The following is a 21634-nucleotide window of genomic DNA, read 5'->3' on the forward strand; positions in this document are numbered from 1 at the left end:
TTACCAAAAACCTTCCAGAATGTCCGTTGCCCAGCCCAGGACCTTTGAGATTGGCAAGCACAGTACTGGAGATCTTGAGTGCTTGTGATTACCTTGCATGTAGTTTAAATAGAGTCTGTGAATGTTACTATTCATTTTTTATTGTACATCATCATTCCCATTCCATAATGTTCTGTTGATTCTCTCAGCAGTGGCAAGAATTAAGATGAATGTAGACCATATCATGCCCCTATCTCTTTCTAGCCCCCCACCCCACTCTCATATACACTGAGGTTATACACGAGTTAATAATCTTTGTTGTGATTGCAACCAGGAATGCATCTTATTTCTGAACCTAAAGCCCAGTCTATCCGTAGAGTTGAATTGCTATGTATACTAATAAAAGTCTTCTGCTTTTTAAACTTGTTTTAAGTTGTGTGGTTGAAGTGATAGCGGTGTGCAGGTGAGAAAAGCAGAGCAAGTGGTGGTTGCTGAGGATGTTGACCCGTAGTTGAACAGCAAGATGGCAGGAGCAGGCTGGGAATGTGCCTGCAGCAAAGGCCAGAATTCCTCATTGAGCTGGTTCGTCTGACTTGTGCCATCTAGTGGCTGAACTTGCTCCCACTGCTTGTGGAGTCATGGAACGGGCATGGAAGGGGTTTGGTTCCTCTCAGAAGAGAGAAAAAGTTTCTGTGAGAACTGATGTGAAATAGAAGTGTGCTTCAGAGTGAGGAGAGATGTACAAAATAGGTTACCAGACATCTTCATTAAGTATGTTTGCCATCCTTTCCTACCTCTTAAAGGTTATATAGCTTGTGTTTCCTTAAATTCTCCACCTCTTTTCAAGGTGCTACTCTTCGTTCTTACCCATCAGTTTCCTAACAGCTGCTTGTAGCCCTATACATCCAGTCAAAGCTGGGCTTGGTTGTAGGGCCAGCAGAGTGCTTGGGAGTGAGTAGTGGAGGCAAGGGTAAGTAGCATAGTCCTAGGAAATACTGCTAGTAGCTGTTGCGCTGGGAACAGGCGCCACTGTAATTGCCAGCCTCACCTCTTCAGCACTGAACTTACTCTTGCAGAAGGACATTTGCTGTTCATTTTACAAGCAAGAATGCACAAGGGCTTCAGGATTGCTTTTTAACGTGTTCTTTTTTTATTATTTTATTTTTAACAGTGTAGGTAGTATCTATTTCTCTATGAATTCTACAGTAGTTGGGTGCGTCTACATCATTTTTTTTAATACAATCTTTGTGTCCCTCAGGAGGTGTAACAGCCCCAGGCAGCAATCTCTTTCGATGAGAGCAGCTGAAGGCAAGGCTAACTTACACAGAGAGACAATCTGAGCTGTGAGACCTCAGAGCCAGGTGGCCTGGCAGCAGTGGGCATTGCCCACATGTGCTGTGAAGCAGCCTAGAGCTGGGAACTCTTCAGCCTGAGGCTGACTCAGACTTTTGCAGTTCAAGTAGCCGCCTCTCAGGAAGCTGTTTGGTTTGAATGGGAGCTGTGGTGCTGGGAATCTGTTTGACAGATCATGCAACTTAGTGCGATTTACCAGTCAGGGTTGGCACTGACCTGCCTACTAGAGTTGCAGCTTGGGGGCACGTAAGCAAGGTGCTCTGCACATTAGCTAACAGTGGGGTGCACAGCAGGTGCACTGATTCCACGTATGGAGCCACTCCAGGCCTGCACAGAGAACCAAAAGGAAAGGGCATGGCCTAACAGGTTGGGGGCTTGGGTTAAAACAACACCAAATAATAAGCTATAGTGAAATACTAGGTAGTGGCAGCCCTGTAGGTGGGAGTAGTCTCAAGATGTTCAAAGGATGATCACTGCTCTTGATTTACTGGGCCTACATGTGAGCGAGTGATGAGGGAGAGGTGAGAGTGTAAGGTAAAAACCACTCTTCAAGATTAATGAAGGGTTTAAAATAAAGAGTTTCATGGGGATTGAATGATGCTTTGGTGTGGTATAGTGGCAATTTCCCATAACCAGGGTTGAATCTCTTCCCTCATCTTTGCGAACATGTATGCTGCATGGGTATTCCGCAGTGGCAAGTGGAGCTATAAAGATGCAGATCAGCGTACGTAGAGTAGATGCTTCAGTCCAGATCAGGAATTGCTCTCAGTGTATTTGCCTGTGTGTGTATACATGAGATGCATCACTGGAGACTGAGATCAGGCCCAGTAGAACCCTACATGAATGCTTATTTTCTATTGCCCAACAGCTAGCACTCAGCAGTTCTAAGGCAGCTGATTTCTCCTTGTGTTTCAGAGGCCTTCAGATACTGTTTTGTGGCTGGCATGGGTAAGATGTAGTAAGTCATGCTTTTAACGGCCGTGAGCACCTGCCAGTCTAAGCTGAAAGTGTCAAAACCTGCAGATGCTCCTGTAGCCTTAATATGGCGTTGCAGATGCCTATGCGCCAGAGGAGGCGGTGGTTAAGGAGTTAAGGAGTATTCACATCTTCGAGAGCCCTTGCTGAGGGCTGGTGTGCCGTGGACAGGGCTCTGTTTGCAGAGGGCCGCATGGTCCGGGCCCCTCTGCTGGCAGTGCTGCGACCGTTTGCAACAAGCAGCACGGCTCCTTTTGCTGCTCGAGGCTCGCAGGGACCCACCAGATGGTGCTGTAACACTGCCTCAAGGAAAGGCCCTTTCTGGAGGAAACGCAAAACCCATCTTAAAATAGCCCTGGTGACCCAAACCATCACTTTTGTGGAAAAAAAAAAAAAAAAAAAAACATATATTTGTATACTGAAAATACATAGCAGCACCCCTGCCTAGAGAACTGGAAACTCTGCCTTCCTCCCCCCGTGTGGTTTCCGGCACGCTCACCTGCTGGGGGCGGAAGGAAGAGGAGGGGAGCAGGGCCTCAGCACTTAGCCGAGGTGTGTGCCGCTCACGTAGGATCTGTGGCAGCCCCCCTGTGCCCCTTCCATCCCTCTGCCGTGAGGGCCCACAGGGTGACCCGAGGGCTGTGGGAGTTTGTCATCCAGGCCCTCGGCAGCTCCTGAAGGATGCAGGCACAGCTTGACAGCAGGCACCAGTGACCGCTAGCAGTTGGGAGGAGCGAGGGGGGCGCTGAAGTAAGATCACAGTTAAGTATGATCATACTGAAGTAAGATACTAAATTACAACTGTAAAAAACCACAAACCAACCACCCAAGAAACCTTCACAAGCTGTTGTTGAGAGTGATTGCTGGGGCTTAGAGGTTGCAGGAGTTTGCAAGTTTCCTCTTCTGTACCAGAGAACTGCTGAGGAGCCACCCCAGCACCTTCCTCACCCCCGAGGACAAACACGTGTGCCTGCAGGAGCTGCCCAGGAATAGAGCTGGCAGCCTCCTGACATAGCCCTGCTTCCAGTCAGCAGCAGTGACACTCAGTGGTGCCACTCTTCTCAAGCAGGTTGGTGACAAAGAAGCTTCAGGAAGTCACTTCTGGCTTGGTCTGGTGAAAGTGTCTCTGGATGTGCCCTCTGAGCTGACGGCTTTCTGCTTTGTTTTACATCCCTTGCCCAAAGTAGCCCTCTCACAGCAGGGCAGCTATTCCCTGGAGGCTGCCTTGCAGGCTGCCCGGGGGCTCTATCCCCAGGTGTGACTTTCCTGTTCCACCCTTTCTAAACAACCTCCCCGGGGCAGCCTTTCTGCATACCAGAACCAGAACTGTGCTCTCACACCAGCCTCTGCCCGCCTCAGGGCTCCAGGGAAGCTGCACTCTCAGGCCCAGCAGAGGCCCAGGCTGTTCTCCCTCCTCATCAGCCCTTTTACAGCAAGGGACCTCTGCTGGCTCTTTCCGAGCAGAATTGGGGGTTGCAAAATGGCTCCCCTTCAAGACCAAATTCCTCTGCCTAAGAACACGAGGCCACAACAAGCAGATAGCAGGCGCCTGGAGGAGAGGGCCGGCCCCCAGGCCACCGGGACTCAGCTCCTGCCATCTGACAGTACGGTGGTGAGCTGCTCTGTCCTCTTGTGGTCCTGTGAACGTGCCTCATCCTGTTTGTCCTTATCAGGACATCAGGGTACCTGCTGGGCTGAAAAGCAGGGAAGACAAAGGTAAACGAGGTGCCAACTGGTCCAGCTTCTCAGGGATTTTATTTACTCAGCATCTGGAAAACCTTGGGCAAATGCACAGGCCTTCTCAACAGTCTGCTTCACTGAGGTTAAGAGAAGTCATCGCCTTTTCCTCAGCCTAACAGCCCGCCCACACTGAGCTCTGTCCCGTGCCTCTTCTCACAGACATGCAGGCAGAACCAGGGCTCTGCTGCTCTGATGGCACGCTGCTGCTGCTGTGCTGCCATCTTCCATGGGCCATCATCTGCCAGCCGTGCGGTGTCACTGCCTGCTGACAGGCATCGGCCCCTTCACATCCCCTCCTGCACATTGCTCCTTTGTTTTCCTGCTAATTCCGAGAAGCAGGTCTGTGCCATTTCCAGCCCCCGATCCTCCAGGAACAAATGCCAAAACTGAAAGCCAATACTTGGGAATGTTGTCCTGGAGGTATCGACAGAAACACTTCCCATCATTTCATTTACCGAGGAAAACACCCTTGAAAACACTCCACTGTGGAACGCCTTCCTTGTCTTGGTCACCTCTGGGACTTCCAGCGTCTTCTTGGGGCGAGACCTTCACCGGGACCCGCCCCACTTCTCACTTGTGACCAAAGCACTCAAAAAGAGTGAAGAAAGCAGAGGAAGTGCCCTCTGCCATCTGGCGTGAGGGAGCTGCCCATGCTTCAAAGCCCCGCGCGGACAGGAAGGGCTGTGGGGCGATGCCGAGTGTGGGGCGAGGAAATGGCGGGGCCGATGGGACATGAAAGCCGCGAGCGTGTCAAAGGCAGGACGGAAGTGTTGTAGAGGGCAGCCCTATTTTTAGCCGCCTCTTGCGAGCTAGCGCTCGCTGTAGAAGAGCTGCTTCCCCTTTCCTTGATGTAAGCAGAGCCCCATTGGCGTTTGGGCCTGTTTTTATTTGGCCACTCACGCAGTTATGCTGACTGAAAGGTCCCTTGAGCACCGCTGACTCAAAAACACCCATGGTCGCAGAGTCCTGAGCAAGGAGAACAGAAAGCATCTGGCACTTCCCTGTCCCCATTTCAGGACCGAGAGAGGTAGAACCCAAAGCTGAGGCTGCAGAGCGTGACTCTTAGTCATATCAACAGGGGATTTTGCAATTGGTGGGTGCGGGGTGCGAGGCAGGCAGTCTGCAAGCAAATTTGAAGTGCTCTGCAAAGCACTGGAGTGGGGTTCCTCTGCTGCCAGGCCTGCGCAGCACAGTGCGGCCCTCACTCCCTGCTGCCCTGCAGCCTGCCGGGCCGCTCCATTTGGGCACAGGGTTTAGCACAAGTGAGCAGGCAGCTCACGTGGTGAGCGGTGGGTGGCCATGGCTGCCCTGTATCTGCCTCCTGTTCACATTTGCAGCAGCCGACTTCTATGCAAGGCAGGGTCTAAAGTGGATCCCGCTGAGTTTGGCCCAGTTTGGCTGGTGCTGTTCAGCTCAGGGACAGGATGGAAGGATGGAGTTGAGACTCATAGAGCCAGCACTCCCAGCATCCCATTCCTGCAGCGGATACACAGATTACCTATCAGTAGAGCTCCTTCTTAAGCCGGATTGATTAAGGCAGAATTTGCAATCGTTGAATGAGAGATGACACAATCATAGAATGGCTCAGGTTGGAGGGGACGCTAAAGATCACCCAGTTCCAGCCCGCCGCCGTGGGCAGGGATGTGGATGGAGAAGTGCTTTGTACTGTAACAGTTTCATTTAGAAGCGAGAAGTCCTTCATGAGGAGGTAGTGGGAGGAGGAGGTTATTGACAATGCCACTCCTGTCCGAAGGAATGTGCTGGAAAGTTGCAGTGGCCTCTAGATGGCAGCCCCATTACTCACTCGTCAGAAAACTGAAAATAAACGCCTTCCCTTTCAAAGCTGGACTTACAGGCAGGCCTAAAGCTTCGGGAGCTCAGACCAAAACCCGCGGGCAGTCAAGATGACAGTGGGACCCATCCGGCTTTGTTTTTTCCCCTTCGCCTCGCCCAAAAGGAGGAGCGAGGACTCGCTTCCCTCTGGACTCTGTATTTGGTAATGGGCCGGGAGCTGCCGCTGGGAGCTCGTCCTGACGTTCCTGGAGTCGTCTGGAAAGCGAGGCGGAGCCGCGGTGCTGTGCCCAGGGGTGCGCCTCGCCCCGGGTGCCGGCGGCTCTGCTGGGAGCGGGAGGTCCGCGCCGTGCTGCCGTGTGTGACCCGTGGGACGCGGGGCGGGCAGCTTCCACAGCACCAGAGCAGCGCTCTGCCAGAGCTATTTGTATAGTAAATTGCTGTATTGTTTCAATTAAAAAAACGCAGCCGGGCATTTAATGGCTCCCATCTGCGGCCACTCTGCGTAATTCACTTCCCACTTTAAGGTTTGAATTCTCCTTTTCTCTTGTAATCGTGGGGACAAAAAGGGAGAGTTGATGTCCCTAATGTTGATAGATCTATCTTCGTGCTCTCTGCTTTAAATGAGGTTAACCAGGCTTTTGAGGGAGAAGAGTCATAAATATTTCCTTGTGTGAGCGGAGATGCTGGCACCGGGAATCATGGGAATCCATCTCAGCCAGCTATTAACAGACTGTTAACAGACCGTCTTTCTAATTGACTTAAATGTTACTCAGTTGACCCCGTTTCAATATTTCCTGAGAACTCATAGTCTTTACTTTTTCCATCCTCGCAATACCCTGGGAGCTAACTGCCGTATTCACAGAGGGAGCTGAGGGAACCAGATTCCAAAGGTGGTGGGGCCCTACAGGCGGGGCCTGGGGCTCACACGTCCGACCTGCGCTGACATCCAAAGCAGTCGGGACCGCTGCTCTTCTGAAATCCCACTGGGCACCCTCTGGCGTCTTTAACACCTCAGTACTTACAGTACCTCTCGTAGCGGGATTTGTGCGCGCACAGAAGGCAGGCGGCATCCACAGGGTACAGAATTGTGGCGTTCTTTTTAATTGATAGTTCAGGGAGGCAATACTAATACAGGAAGGATGTCCTGTTGGGGCCCTTAGTGAATAGCCGTCCTGCGAGCTGGATGTTCCCCCAGCACTCGTGCACTGAGCTGCAGCAGCTCGCAGCAGGTTGGCTCTCCTGGTCAGGAGCAGCACTGCTCAGACTGTGGGCAGCTGTCAGGTCACGGAGCTGTCAGAGAAGCAATCTGGCCTTCCTGCTACTGAGAAAGAGCAGAAAGGAGAATAAATATTTAAGAAAAGGGGGAAACGGCTCTTAAAATAGTTGTTAGGCTGGTTTGTGTGTGTGTGTGTGTGATTATTGGGGGGAGAGGGGGGGGCTGGGTTGATTTTTTTTTATGGTTTAATAAAGTAGAAGAAAATTTATAAGGAATTTATGTTCTGATTGGAATCCTACTGATGCTCATGGGAATCCCTTTAGTGAATATTGGACCCAGTCCAAGAAAAGCAGGCTATTATTCCCCTCACTTCTATTTATCCGTAGCTGTGTCCTTCTGCTTGCAATCTTGTTAGGTTTTGCCAGCAGATTTAGTCTGAGCCTCATCAGCAGGGGACCTGGATAAGAAACCGTGGTCAGCTGCCTCTCAGCTCCGAGCCAGTCTTCCTCAAAGAGCGACGGTAACTTTGGATGCCACGACTGCGTGACACGCAGCTGCAACCTTGACCTGGTAGGATCTCCTACGGTCAGATCCAGCAGAGAGGTATGTGACTTCACTGTCATGCACTAGCCTGCTCTGCCAGCTGGATGATTTAAGCACACCAAAACCAGAACAGCTCAATAAAATGGTTTCTGCGTGAACAGTTCAATGAAAATATCTGCGATTGGTTGTGGTAAAAAATGCAAATTAAAAACCCTTTCGGATATAGAAAAGAAAGACCAGAAAATCGCCCTGTGTTGCCAGGACCGGAACAAAGCCAGGCACTTGGAAGCTGCCCCTGGAGGTGTTGGAGGAACGTGTAGTTGTGGTACTAAGGAACATGGTTTAGTGGGCAACAGTGGTGGTAGGCGGATGGCTGAACTGGATGACCTTAGTGGTCTTTTCCAACCTTAATGATTCTATGATTCTGAGCAACCTGGGCAGCTGGAGATGAGAGGAAGCAGGTTCTGGTCCTGTCTCTGCCAAATGGTTTCTGGCTGCTCTCTTTAGTGCGTAGTTGCTAAACCTGTGCACCTGCCACGGAGGAGGTCAATGAGAAATCCTGGCTCTTGTTTCAGTGCCCTAGGGACACGGGAATGTTTTTGGGGAGTTTTGTACTTGCATCACTTGCATCTGTGCTGTCCCTGGTAAATGCGTTTGAGTTCCAAGGGGTTAGAGTCAGGAGTACTTGTGCTGCTTGGAAGGACATAGTTCCTACACGGACCAGGCTCCTCTCTGCTGTTTGGAGAGCGAGACGGTGTATGGGACAGGCGGTGTGAAGTCAGTGAGCTCGGGCTTGTTGCTAAGCCTGAGCCTTGTGTTATCCACTCACAAATCTATCAGCACTTGGGAATTCGGACTGAAGTTACGTCTGAGGCAAATCCACACATATTAGAAGGTTAGAAATATGATTTCGGGATAACTCATTGGCCTCTGCCTCTTCTCCCGTCCCACCTCTCTGCTTTGTTACTATGATGAGCATCTCATGGGGCACATGGGAGACCAGCCTAGACTGAACTCGTTGTTGGGGACGCGGGTTTGGGATTTGAGCAGCAGAGTGGCTGTGGTGCTCCTGGTGAGGTGGGATTAGCCCTCACACGCTCTGCCAGCTGTCTGTCCTTCCACGCTGTTGGTCTGCTGTAGGAGGTGTGCAGTGGGAGCACATGGGGCGTGAACACAGAGGTTCCTGCTGAGGCAGAAGAAGGTGGCGTGACCCCGAAAAAGGGAACAGGAGCTGCAACTTCCACCCTTGTGGGCTAAGAGGAACGACCACCCCTGAGGTCCCATGAAGCTGCAGGCTGCTCCAGACCCACCCTTATGCGGGAAGGAACACACCCTTGCCTCTGCCTGCATGTGGCTGCAGGTTCCTCGCTGCAGCCCAGCCCTCCTGATGATGTGTGGCCTTCGGGTGGTGCGACACGGCGCTGCTGGGGAGTGGGCTGGCTGTGGTGGGCTTCCTCCTCGCCTTACTGCCACGTGCTGCCCCTACAAGACAACCTCCCGCCAGCTGGAAACCCAGCGCGGCCTCGTGTCCCCAAAATAAAGATTTTGTCCTACAGTTTCATGACTGTAATTGTTAAGCAGCTCTGTTGTAAGCTTCCCACTATTTGCCTCAAGCAGCTCATCCCTGCGGTTCCTCCCATGCTAATCTCTGCGATCTGTGGCATGCATACAGCGCTGGCTGGAACGGTCCCTCCCCTCTGCTGCACCGTATTTGCCAGAACAGGCATAACTCCAGATAACCGGATTTGAAACAATCAGAGCAGGAAGTGGCAATAACTGGCCTGGAGGGAAGGCGGGGAGTTGCCCATAGACAGTTTTTTAGAAGGGTGCCCAATTTGTGCTATCTGATCTCTTTCCACGCTCCTTTAGCCCAGGTACAAAGGCAGGATGTAAAGCTTGCAGGAGTCATTTCCATCCTCTCTCCCTGGCTTCTGACTGAGTTCAGATCTGTACCGTCTCTTTCTTACAGCCGTGCTGTGTGTGTGGTGACACGCATACTGACCTACGTGTGCACGTGAAGACTTCCAGAGCTGCATCTGCTTCAGACGTGACACTGATGTCACCCCACGGATGCTGCCTCGCTGTGGACAAGGCAACGGACCAAAGTTGGCGTTATTTCCTCCGTGGAGAGCAGGGACCTCAAGGATGGCTCTGGTGCAGCTGGCGCTCCCGTGGCGGGCAGTCACAGCCCACGCCAACCCTCTGCCCACCGCGCCTTCATACCCTGGGGGTCAGAGTGGGCTGAGGCAGGTCCTAGGCGAGTGCTCCCACTGCCGAGCCTGCAGCTTGGTCACCAGCGCCCTCCGGCCAGCCTCATAAACATCACCCACCGGGCTCTGCTGCCCATCCCCTGCTCCCCCAGCCAAGGGTCACGAGCTGCGGCCGGCAGCCGGCTGCCAAACACAGCCGTGGCTCTGTGCAGCCAGCCTGCGAGAGGTCGTCACACGCCTCCTTAAGCAAACAGGGATCCACGCCAGTTGATAAATCATTTACGAGGAGAAGTCAGAAGCAAGGAACTAGATTAACCAGGTCACTGGGTGTCCTGAGGGAATGACGTGTCAGTGGAGCTGAAACAGCAGATCCCGCAGTTGCAATCTGTTGCCTTCTTCTGTCCTGACAGCAATTCATGGAAATCCCTGGAACTAGACACTAGTGATGGAAAAATCCATTAGCTCATCCAAAGTCAGCTTGCTAGTTAAAGCAGTCACTCCCATTGTACATTTTTTGGCAGAGTTAAAATGTCTCAAGAGAGGGGATTTCCACCAGTTCCTTCTCAAGGGGAAACTATTCCACCTATCGGGAAGGCAGCCTCGAGTGGTGCTATTTATGTAAAAGAGAAGTAACTCCAAGCCTGAAAGGGAAAACCGAAAGGTTCTGATGCAGAAACACAGGCAGCGGTCGATAGCCTGCCCCGGCTGACATGTGCCACGCACAGCACATCTGCGATGGGAACACCAGGGGCCCACGTGTGTTTATATACATCCACCTAGGTGTGTTTGTGTGTATGCACAGCCTGCCTCTCCTTCCTCAGGCTGGTTATGACCTTGTGCCTCCCTGGCTAATCGACGTGTCGTATCGTGATCTCACAACCAGGTTACACTTATGTAATGCCACTGGCATCAAGGCGAAGAAAATTGCTAAATTGCTTTGAGGAGGGGACAGACGCATGGAAAAAGAGAGGCACCGGCTGCTGCTGCTGCTCTGGCACACGCTTCCCCTCTGTGTGGGGACATGGCACGTCCCTTAGGGGCCTCGGTTCCCCAGCTGCGTGCCAGGCACAGCGACCACCCTCAGTGCTCCTGGCGTCTTGTGGCTGAACGCACAGCCTCTGGCAGCACCCTGCCCGCAGCAGCAGGGAAGGTGCTGCAACGCAGAGCTATGTCACTGAGGTTGTCGGCAGAGGCTATGGAGGTTTTGGCAGCCAGGATTTCAGCACCTGGGAAGCACTTCGGGACAGTGGGGAAATAAATGAGCTGTGTGATGGCATTTAAGGCCTTATCATGAGTTTCAGAGCTATTTCTGCGTTCAGATGAATGGGTGTAGCACACGTTGCTGAGCTAGAATGTGTAGAGACAGGGAGGGTTGCTCTGTGTTCCCATTCAGAAAGCTCTCAGCCAGCAGAGCTGTAACTTGCAGTCCTGGTGCCTCAGTTCAGGAGCAGGGCTCTGCAGCTAGGGTAGATACAATGGCTATATTAGCAGCAAACAAACCCCACATTATCCAGGGCCCTGATTACCAGTATGATGGGGTGTTGGCTATATGCCTCTTATGAGAAGAAGGTGGGGTATTGCCTGGGCGTTTGCCCTGGATTTGTAACTCCTTCTCAACTAGTTGTTTCGTGTGCCTCTCAAAACCTCACTGCTGGCACTGCTGTCTTCCCCTTCCGGGACTCCTGACATTCAGGTACCATGTTTTGCACGGACTCAACAGCCACGTACCCGTCAGTTACATTGGGACTGCTCTCGTGAGTGCCCTGTGCATGTTACTGTACGGTGGCTTGTGAGTTCTATTTGGTACATCCCTGGCTTTGGGCCGCGTGTTCCGCTTTGCAAGGCTTTACTTTGTTTAGCACAAACCACACTGAAGCACAAATGACATCTGTGAGGACTGATATGGTGTGGAAAGGGACCTAACCAAAAAAGCGCGGGTCAAATCCTGGGCCTCGGCGGGGTCCCTTTAATTGCTGTCAGGTCCCAGTGCCAGTTGACCTACTGAGCCCCTTGCCCCTTGCACCATGGAGGGATAAGAGCAGGTGAAGCCCAGTAACAGTTTAACTATGAGATTAACTCTCTGCCAGTTCCACTACAGAGGGCCCTCTGTTTCTCTGGACAAAAGGTGCTGACTCCAGCCTCCCCAACACGTTGGCCCACGTTCTCCATCCCCTTCATGGCCTGGCCTGCCTTCCCCACACCCTGCAGTTCCAGCCTGACTCTCAGCGAAGGCAGGGAGCCTGGGCTCTGCAGCCTTAGGTGGTGCTGCTGCCTGAAGGAGGGCCAGAGTAAGAGACATCTTCCTCTCTACTCCCCTACACCTACAAGGTCCCAGTGCTCTTCAGAACCACACACCAAGGTAGGACGAGATGCAGGGAGGCCTGTAACGGTCCAGGTGCTCGGCTGCGTGTCCTCCCTGCTCCTAAGCACCACTGAGACCCTGGTTTCTCATGCCTTGAAATTCATGGGTGTTTGGCCATGCCCCTCAACACATGCAGGACCAGGCTCCCGAACTGTCCCAAAGCCCACAGATGTCAAGGAGGTTCCTTCTTTGGGCTTCACTGTGGCAATGAACACTGGTTTTACAGCTGGCTAGGCAAGAGGCAGCTAGGTGCAAGCTTAATGAGGATGACCTGTCTCAAAGGTTTCATTTAAAAGAAGAAAGTACCGAGCGTTTTACTTAAAAATGAACAGATGTGTAGAGCAAACTCTACCCTTCCCTCGGGTACGGTGAATCTGATCACAGCGCATCCTGCCCAGACCTGAGAGCAGACAGACAGACAGAGCTGCGTCACAAAGTGGAACTGACTGATGTGACTCGCCCGCGCTGAGCTGGGGATGAGTGAAACCATGCTCGTGCAGACAGCGTGGAAAGCGAGCAGAGGTGATAAGGAGTGGGGGTGTTAGTTGTTGTTGTTCTTGATTCTGCGTGGGAGAGGGGAGCGATATTGATGAAGACCGTAAACAGCAATAGGTGCCACCAAGTAGTGGCAACATACAGCCCTGAACGTACAGCTGCCATTAGGCACCGAGTGCCTCTCTGCTGAGTGCTCGCACCGAGGGCAGCTTGGCTTCCAACAAGCACCCATCACTCCCAAGAGGCAGCACCCCCTGAGAACATGGGCTGCAGTCCTTATGACCGTGTGCTGTGAGAGCCATTTCCACCGGAGAGGCAAATACTTTCCTTCCACTGTGTCACAGAGCCACATTTCCTCTGAGTTACCTGCACCGAGTGTGTGGGGCTGCACTAATGCAGGCCTGGCCGAGAAGGGGGCACGGAGACAGGGATGGAGATGGGCACAGAGACAGAGATAGAGACAGAGACAGGGACAGGGCCGGCCATGCCCAGCATGCAGATCGAGGCAGGTCCTTGCAGTGCGGTGGGGCTGACTGACACCCCGGTGCAGTGTGCGTGTGCCGTGTGATGTGCTTGAGCAGCACAAGGTCATGTTCAGCCCCCTGCCCTGTTACTGTGAGCAGCCATGCACTAGTTTCAAGCGTAATAACATCATGACGTAACAGCACACCATGCTGCGATGACACCAGCACATGGAGCAAGCCACGGCGATCTGATCTCTTTCTGTACACGCTGAGATGCACGCTGCCGCCTCCCAGGACAGGTGGGCGGCAGGTGGATGGGGCTGGCGCTGCCCACGTCCCAGCGCCGGGTGAGAACGTGACTGCCGGCAATGTCAGGGCTGGGAGATTGGCTCCGCAGCTCCAGCTCTGCCTCAGCTGCGGCCGATGAGTCACCGCACCTCTCTGTGCTCACTTCTTCCATCTGTGGAAAGGTGGCAATAACATTTCCTCACCTTACGGGGGGTGGGAGGTGTGTGCAAGGATGAACAAATGTTTACAAAGCACCTCGGCGCAGCACAGGCTGGTTGGGCTGTGACTGGGAGGAACCAGCGCTCGCTCTCCGCATTGCTCCTTCCTGGCCAGGCGAGGTGTCCTCAAGTAAACACTCCCCTCAGAGTCAACAGTCTTCAATGAGCGCAGATGAGATAATTCCTCAGGAGAGAAACAGAGAGCGAAGAGTCAGCGCGCTGCCAGTAATTTCCATGAATTCTGTCAAAGGAACAGCGGAGTAACCTTTGCAGGAGAAAAAGAAGAATCAACTAGAAAAACAAATGAGCAGCGACCAAATTCTTTCTGCTAAGTGGTGCCGTGGTCTTAGGTTTCACTTCCCAAATGGGAAACAGAACAGAGAAGTGAATCCCCTTGAAATAAAAGTGAAGTTAATAACGGGACGCCTGTAGCTGCTCACCACATCCTGTGTATGCTGATCGCTCTGTTTATAGCTGGCACGAGCCCTTCTAGACTCTTCTCTACCAAGTGAGCTGGTTGCGGAGCCCAGCTGCGTTTCATCAGCGCACGGAGGAGCCCTGCCCGCCACAGCCACGCTGCCGTCAGCACGCCCGGCCCGGCCCGGCCCTGCGTGGGCTGCATGCTCCATGACACCCTGCGGCCGCTGTTCACGTGCTCGGCGTTGTGCACCCGCAAACACACATGCGTGCACGCTCCTCCTAGTCCGGCGAGCACGCTCAGAGGGGTGCTTTGCTTTTTCTGGTAGTAAAGAGAGATGGAAAAACCAGCCCTGCCCACGTGCACTTCGGGGGCCGCACGCAGCACAGCTCTGGGGCAGACATCCCACTGCACCGCTCTGTCGCTGCAGCAGCACTCCTTCCTGGGACGGGCTTTGTGCCGCTTCAGGAAGCAAGGCTTAGACTGACGCGTTCCTTCACCTTCCTGGTTTATTCTGGATGCTTTTCCTAGGGTGCACTGCTCACTCTTGCTGCTGGCTCTTGCCATCTGCCAGTGCTGTTGGACCCGGACACAGACCCTCTGTTCGTTAACAGACTTGCTCTTTTGAGCAGTTTCACTGAGGAAGGTTTTGCCATCCACCGGCCCCACACCTGCTCCTCAAAGGGTTTTCACCACTTCAGCAGCACTTAAAAATTCTGGTTTGCGTTTTGGAACAGCTGCGTTTGCAACGGACACAGTCACATCCACCACAGCGTGAATTCGTGGGGTTTCGATCCATCAGTGAGATAAGAGGTGACCGACTGAGCAATGTGGACTCGGGAAGAGCTGCACACCTCCACCCCGCATCCCATCCCTGCACTGAGGTCAGCCAACTTCAGCAGCAATGAGTGGGTACAGCTCCTCGGCTCCCAGGGCCGAGGTGCACACACTGAGGGGCAGCACAAGTGGGAGTCAGAAGACACTGGTTATTATTATTATTATTATGTCTAAAAATGGAGAAATGTGAATCATCTCTGTAGGCCCAGAGATAGCAAGTCTGTCCACAGAGAAGCCACAGCCAAAAACAAAGAAGCACAGGTTGTGCACATGCTGTTGGTGCCGAGTGGAATGGTCAGGGCAGACACAAAGATGCCAGGTACTGCAGCAGTGTGCTGGGTGGATCCTCACCTGCTAAGAAATGCCAGTGCTACTTCTGCTTCACAGGGGAGGCCAGGTAGCCATGGTGGGGCCACAGCTCCTGCTGCTGGCAGGGCTGTCCAGCTGGACTGCCACGTGAAGCAGAGCTCACAGAGAAAACCTGACCAGCTTTTCTCTCCGAGCCTCAGAAGGTGGTCCTGGGCTTCTGAGCAAGAGAGACTAAGCGAGTTCTGCAGAGCCATGGGCTGGGATTTTGACATTCCCAAGTAGCACTAGGCAGCCAACATGCTCTTCTTTTTGGGACAGCTAATCCCAAACCTTCGAGAGAGGGGTTCCAAAATACTGTCAGTCACCTAAACAATACAATTAAAAAATTTGGAAAACCAGTAACGTTGGATTCTGTGCTTGTTCATCTTCTGACTCTTCAGTCTTTGGACTCAACACTCTAGAATTTCCAGGTTTGTCTCTGCAAGAGCCAGCAAGAAAAGCATACATTTCTTAGCTGAAAACTGAGATTCTTCTATAATCACACGATTGACAGAGCAGAATTATAAAGAAGAAGAAAGTAGCAACAAGCGTGAGCAGTAGCCTTCCTTTGGCCCCACCGGTGGCTAGTGACTGATGTTTCACGTTTGTGCACCACACCTCATCCCATGACAGAAGGCAAAGATTGCAGAGAGGAAGCGTCCTGCTGTCGATCCCCAAGGCCACCATGGCTTGGCAATGTCCAGGGAACTGTGCCATGTAGCTGGGCATCGTGGAGTCCCATCTCCAGCCAGCTCTCAAAGGCAGCTCACACACCAGGCCCAGTTTCTCTGCTCTCATGAAGAGCACGATCTGCTTTCCTTTGCTGGCAATTAGCCCAGGCCTTGATTCCTCCACCATAGCTCTCCCTCTCCATGCACACGCTGCCGCCCCAGTGCAGCGCTGGCAGCTCCAAACACGTGACAAGCACCATCAGCAAGCTGTCCCCTCCCTGCTCCCTCCGCAGGGCTGTGGGACATCTCTCCCTCTCCCGCTTCTCCACAAAGCTTGGAAAAGCTTAGAAACTCTGAAGGCACCTCAGGCTGCCTTCCCACAGGAAAGGCTCAGATGCCTCTGCTCTGTGTCACCTCTCAGCGTTCGGTCCTCAGACTTCATTCTCTGAGGCTGTGTGGTTCTCTACTGACTGCATAAGAGGGAACAAAGGCTTGGTAGCATGTAGGTCATTCTAGTAAATTATTTACAAATGCACTCCCCTTCCGTTTCTTGTTGCACGGGGCTCGGTGTTACCACACCCCGCCAGGATCTGCGCTTGTCCCGGCAGAGCCGTTCCCGCTCCATGATGGCCAGACACCCGCACAGGGCAAGCTTCAGGGCTGCAGCCTGGGCCTCGCCTGCCGGTGCCGGGGGCTGGAGGCTGCCCACGGGGCAGCTGCAACCAGCCCCACCAAAACTGGCTCCCAGCACTGTAGCCACGGCAGGCACGTCACCACAGGCGGGCCGGCAGCTGGGCCAGCCTTGGGCCAGGCAGGAGCTTATTGGCAGATCCCACCCTGTTTCTGTTTGCCCACACTGCCTTCGGTGGGCTTCCGATTGGACCCAGCGGGGCTGTTCTCAGGAAGCTGCCTTAGGCCCTGCTGCTACGGCCCTTCAGTGCAGGCACACGGGGACTGCAACACGCAGCCGGGCTACACGGTGACAGATTCATCCTGCTGATCCAGGGTCCCGACCTTTGTTGAGCAAGGCTTGAGCAATCAGTGCCCGTGCCACATCTGACCCCTACAAGCTAACTTCTAATTCAGAGCAAGAGGCTTGCCCAGTTTATTCTGAAACGGTTTGCACTGGCACTTGTGTAAGCTGAACTTTCTCCGTCACTGTGGTTTGGTTTCCTAGTTTAGTTAGAAGCTTCTGGAGCACCTCCCAGCCCTGCCCAGCCATGCTTGAAGTCACAATAAATAATGCTCCGCCGGCAGCTAATGTTGTTGCCTTGTTATCCCTCTTCCCCGTCTCTGTTTTTGACACCCCATTCCGAGGGCTGCCCCCGCCCCTCCACATGCCCTCTTCCCCCCCCCCCAGCAGGCTTTCCTTACCCTGCTGGCCATATCCTTCTAATGGATTTTCTCCTTGCTATCAGCTCTGACCCACTTTTTAATCCATGACGGGACTTTTCATCCCACGGTTGCCAAGTTTATTTCACTCTTGGAAAAGTCTTTATCAAAAACGCTTTTGAAAGGCTGTATTTACTCTGCTCCCTACTTCTTCCTGATCTGCCTTTTTTAGGAGCTCAAAGAAGTCAACTGACCAGAGGGGCATGATTTAGCTTCACAAAAAACTGCCTTCGCTTATTATCACCGTATCCTTCCCACTTGCTTTGGATGCTGCTTGTACTCAGCAGTTTTGTTTCTCCCTTTACTGTTTTGCTCCCTCCAGAGCAGAGGTCAGCCCCGGGACAGTGCAGTTTTTGGGACATGCCCTCAATCCAGCTCCAGACCCCACTGCTTCCAGCCGTCCCAGCTCACAGCCGCTCACTTCCCCCATCTGTGGACGGGGCTGGCATGGCCCCTGTTTTCCTAGAAGCCCCACGTTATGCCCAGCTCAGCCTTCTTCTAAGAGTGCAGCTGCTCCCTGGTGGGATCACGAGCAAGGAGGCAGCATCAAGGCTGGCAATAGGGATGAGGGATGCTGGACCCACAGCTGAGCCATCACACGTTGTGTTTCCTTGGGGAAAAGCCTCAAGTAGGTCCAGGGGCTGCTGGGGCTGAGTGAGAGCAGTCCTGCACCGGCTGCAGGGACCGCAACAGGAATGTCACCGCTGCCTTCCAGAGGAGCAGAGCTGGGCGAGCGTGTAACGTCTCCAAAATCCAAGGTCAAATGTATAAATTTACCATATCTAACACCTCCCTGAAATCCAAACAGACTCAATTACGTTCTCTCTCATTCTCTTAATGAATCAGTAATTATATTGAAGAACACTATTATTTGTTTGGCATGACCTATATAAACCCGACTTGCGGAGTGCATAGTTGGTGCGGTGCCAGCGCTCTGTGCCCTGTGTATTATTACCTTATAAACACGGCCATTGTTTGAATTTCAGATCAAAACAAACCGAGCCGTGGTGCTTGTCAGTTATTAGATATCTTTTTCCCAAATGCTCACCCAGACCGTATTACAATAACAATAATTATTATTACATACTTCCTTATTATATGTTTGTGCAGAGGTAGCACATTTGCCTTTTTCCCACACATTAGCAGCTTCTCCCGACTCTTATGATTCATTCCTGCCTATTTCCCAACGTCCACGAGCACTCTGTGCACTCCCAGCTGCGTTTCGTCAGGACCTGCAGCTTTGCGCAGTCTCCGTCCCACATGGTACAGGGGTTGGGATGCCGGGCTTCGCTACGCCAGGGAACACACAGACACGTAGCAAGGCACGGACCCTGCCCCGGCAGCTTTATAAATATTTAACTCGGTCTGATGAGGCGATAGGGGCTGATAGTACAATTTGGGCAGGCTGCGACCAAGCCTTGCTCGGCAGGGCTGGACGTGGGGCCCCTAAAGGAAATGGGGTGAGAGTCCCAGAGCCAGGCTGTGGGGTGGGGGCTGAGTTTGGGGCGGCCAGAAATCAGCTGTCGGGCCCTAAGCGAGTCACCCACCTGCCGGAGAGTTGCAGAGAGAAGCGGGCACTCAGCTCCTCACTCAATCCTGAGTGAGTCAGACCCTCAGATAAATGCTGCAGATAGCCAAGGTGAATCACACACTAGAGGTGCCTACTTGTCTCCATTGACTATGCAAGAAGCCTGGCCATCTAAATAGGCTTAAACATCTAACTTTTAGGCACCTAAACCTGGGTGAGAGGAAGCCCATCCTTTCTGAGGGCCTTTGTTACAAAGGTGCCAACAGGGGAGCTGCCTGGGACTGCCCTCCCAGCACTGGGTCTGATGGAAGCCTCATGCATGGGACGCAGCACCACGCGGCAGGTCAGTGGTGAGGCCTGAAGGCCCTGGAGGGTGCTTGACCTTTTCTTTAAAAAAGAAAAAAAAAAAAAGGAAAAGAAAAAGGTGAAAGCATTTAGTCCTAGCACATTCTTTCAGGGGAGAAAAATATCACGGAAACATTCCACAGGTTGACGTCTGCTGAACAACTCAGCAGCCAGGGCTGCTCCCGCTGGAAGCTGGCATGGGTGCCTGGCAAACCATGCTGCTGTCTTACTGCACTGCTGTGTTACTGCACTGCTGTGCTGGGCCTGTGAGCAGAAGAGCAGCTATGAATCCTGACCGGCTGCTGTGAGCTGCACCGCCCCGCTCCGGCTCTTCTCTCCCAGCCCCACATCACCACCCACTGTGGTGATCCCCAGTCCAGCCCAGCTGCAGCGTGGGGCTGGGGGTGGTTGTGGCGAGCAGCGGTACATGACTGTGCTGTCCTGTGATCTGCAAACACATTGGCTTTTCCACTGGAAACTGTAAGTTGGGCCAATTGAGCTCAGCCAATTTCTTTACCCGGCGCCCGCTGGAAGAACACCTCTGTTTTTCCCACTGCAGCACCTTGTTAGCACCACAGTGCCACATCCATGTGGCCCTTCCTCGAGGCCGTGCGCTGCCCTCATACCTCATGCCTGACAGAGCCCTGAGCTGCTGGGGCACAGAGCCCTACCCACGGGCACCCAGCCGAGGGCCAGCCCAGTTACCTGCTGGCAATGCTGTCCAATGCATGAGCACATCCTAGCACAATGGGCTTTGGTCACTCACAGGTGCAAAGCCTGCAGGATTAAGGGCTGACAATATTTGCCTGGCACCACTGACAGTCACCTGCTCTTCCTTAGAAGTCACAATGCTGCAAAGGTACCCAGAGCGGGGGAGCCCAGCACAGCCTGCAGAAAGACACTTCTGCACCTCCAGGGGCACGGCCAGCAAAAATAGCACCTGACCCCTGAGGTATGAGCTGTGGCTGCCCAGCACCGGCTCACTTGGCAGCCCAGCAGCGCTGTGGGCAGGAAGCGTGCTGAGCCCTGTGTGCACACAGCATGGCTGCAGGACAGCATTGGGTGCCTGTGGGGGGTCCTTCCCTCAGAACCATGGGAGGGAATCTCTGTGCAACAGCGGCTTCCCAGCCTGGAACCTCAGAAACTGGCTGTGGGGGGAACGAGCCAAAGCAGGTCTCCAGGGACTTTTCCTTCATCTATTTGTCAGATGGCTTATTTGACTTTGTTTACACTTGTGTCATCTTTATCGATGGCCTACACAAGTGAGATAAAGTGCACCCTCAGCAGGTTTGCTTACGGCACTAAGTTGAGTGGTGCAGTTGATGTAGCTGAAGGAAGAGATGCCATCCAGAGGGACCTGGATGGCTTGAAAAGCGGGCCCATGAGAGCGTCATGAGGTTCAGTAAGGCCAACTGCAGGGTATTGCACTTGGGTCAGGGGAATTCCATGTATATGTACAGACTGGGAGAAGATCTCGTCGAGAGCAATCCTGCTGAGAAGGACGTGGGGACCCTGATGGATGAAAAGCATGAGCCGGCAGTGTGTGCTTACAGCCCAGGAGGCCAACTGCATCCCGGGTGCCCAGCAAGAAGAGGGAAGGGATTGTTCCCCTCTGCTCTGCCCAAGGACAAAGGAGAATGGCTTTAAACTAACAGAGGGGAGGTTTAGGTTAGGTGACAGAGGGCAGTGAGGCGCTGGCACAGCCACTGTGGGTGCCACGTCCCCGGAGGCATCTAAGGCCAGGTTGGATGGGCAGCCTGGTCTGGTGGGTGGCAGCGCTGCCCACGGCACGGGGCAGGAACTGGATGGTCTTTAAGGTCCCTTTCAGCCCAAGCCCTTCTGCGATTCTGTGATTGTACGACCCCACGGCACTGCATGCCAGCTGCCCAACGTTCCCGGCTCAGCAGGTCACTTGCAATTCCCCGCCTCGCTTTTGGCCAACCTGGTTGGGGACAGCAGTTTTTAGTCGCTGTGCTCAGTGCGTGCACGGGGGGAACCCCATCCCTGTGCGCACCAGAAGCGGGGCGCGCAAACACCGCAAGCCGCGCCGAGCGCCCCGCGCCCTCCTCTAACAACGCGCTCCGGCTGCCGCGCCCACCGCCCCTCCCCGCAGCCCCGCAGCTCCCGCGCTGCCCTCCCCGCCCGCCGGCAGCGCCGTGCCGATTCCCGCCCACCCCCGCCCCGGCAGCGCACGGGGGGGGGGGTTTGCAGAAGGCGGCAACGAAGCGGTGACCGCTGGCGGCTCTCCGGAGCTTCGGAAAGTCCCCGCAGTGACGTTTCCAGCTCGGCAATTAACGCGAGGTTAATTATAGAGGCTGAGAGCCCTGGGAACGGGCGCCGCGTCCAGAGCGGCGAAGTGCCCCCCGCCGGCCGGGGCGAGGGGGAACCGGGCAGGGAAGGGAGCTCGAGGAACCCGGCTGCTCCCCTTAAGTAAACAACAGCAGCAGCAGCGCGACGA

The 21634-nt window shown here is 53.7% G+C and overlaps 1 long non-coding RNA gene and 1 other non-coding gene across 3 annotated transcripts; one reads left to right on the plus strand and one right to left on the minus strand.

Moving 5' to 3' along the window:
• Positions 1-2192: 2192 nt before the first annotated feature.
• Positions 2193-2281, plus strand: MIR1617 (microRNA 1617). The gene has a single exon (NR_035105.1). It is a non-coding gene; the product is annotated as a microRNA 1617 (primary transcript).
• Positions 2282-4045: 1764 nt separating this feature from the next.
• Positions 4046-21222, minus strand: LOC107053484. 2 transcript variants are annotated; one of them, XR_006939522.1, is made up of 2 exons: positions 9603-21222; positions 4046-7159 (listed from the first exon to the last, which is right to left on the minus strand). It is a non-coding gene; the product is annotated as an uncharacterized LOC107053484 (long non-coding RNA). The 2 variants fall into 2 exon arrangements; XR_005860552.2 differs by having other exon boundaries at positions 4046-7162.
• Positions 21223-21634: the final 412 nt, after the last annotated feature.

Source organism: Gallus gallus, chromosome 5 (genome assembly GCF_016699485.2).
Source record: "Gallus gallus isolate bGalGal1 chromosome 5, bGalGal1.mat.broiler.GRCg7b, whole genome shotgun sequence".
Taxonomy (NCBI): domain Eukaryota; kingdom Metazoa; phylum Chordata; class Aves; order Galliformes; family Phasianidae; genus Gallus; species Gallus gallus.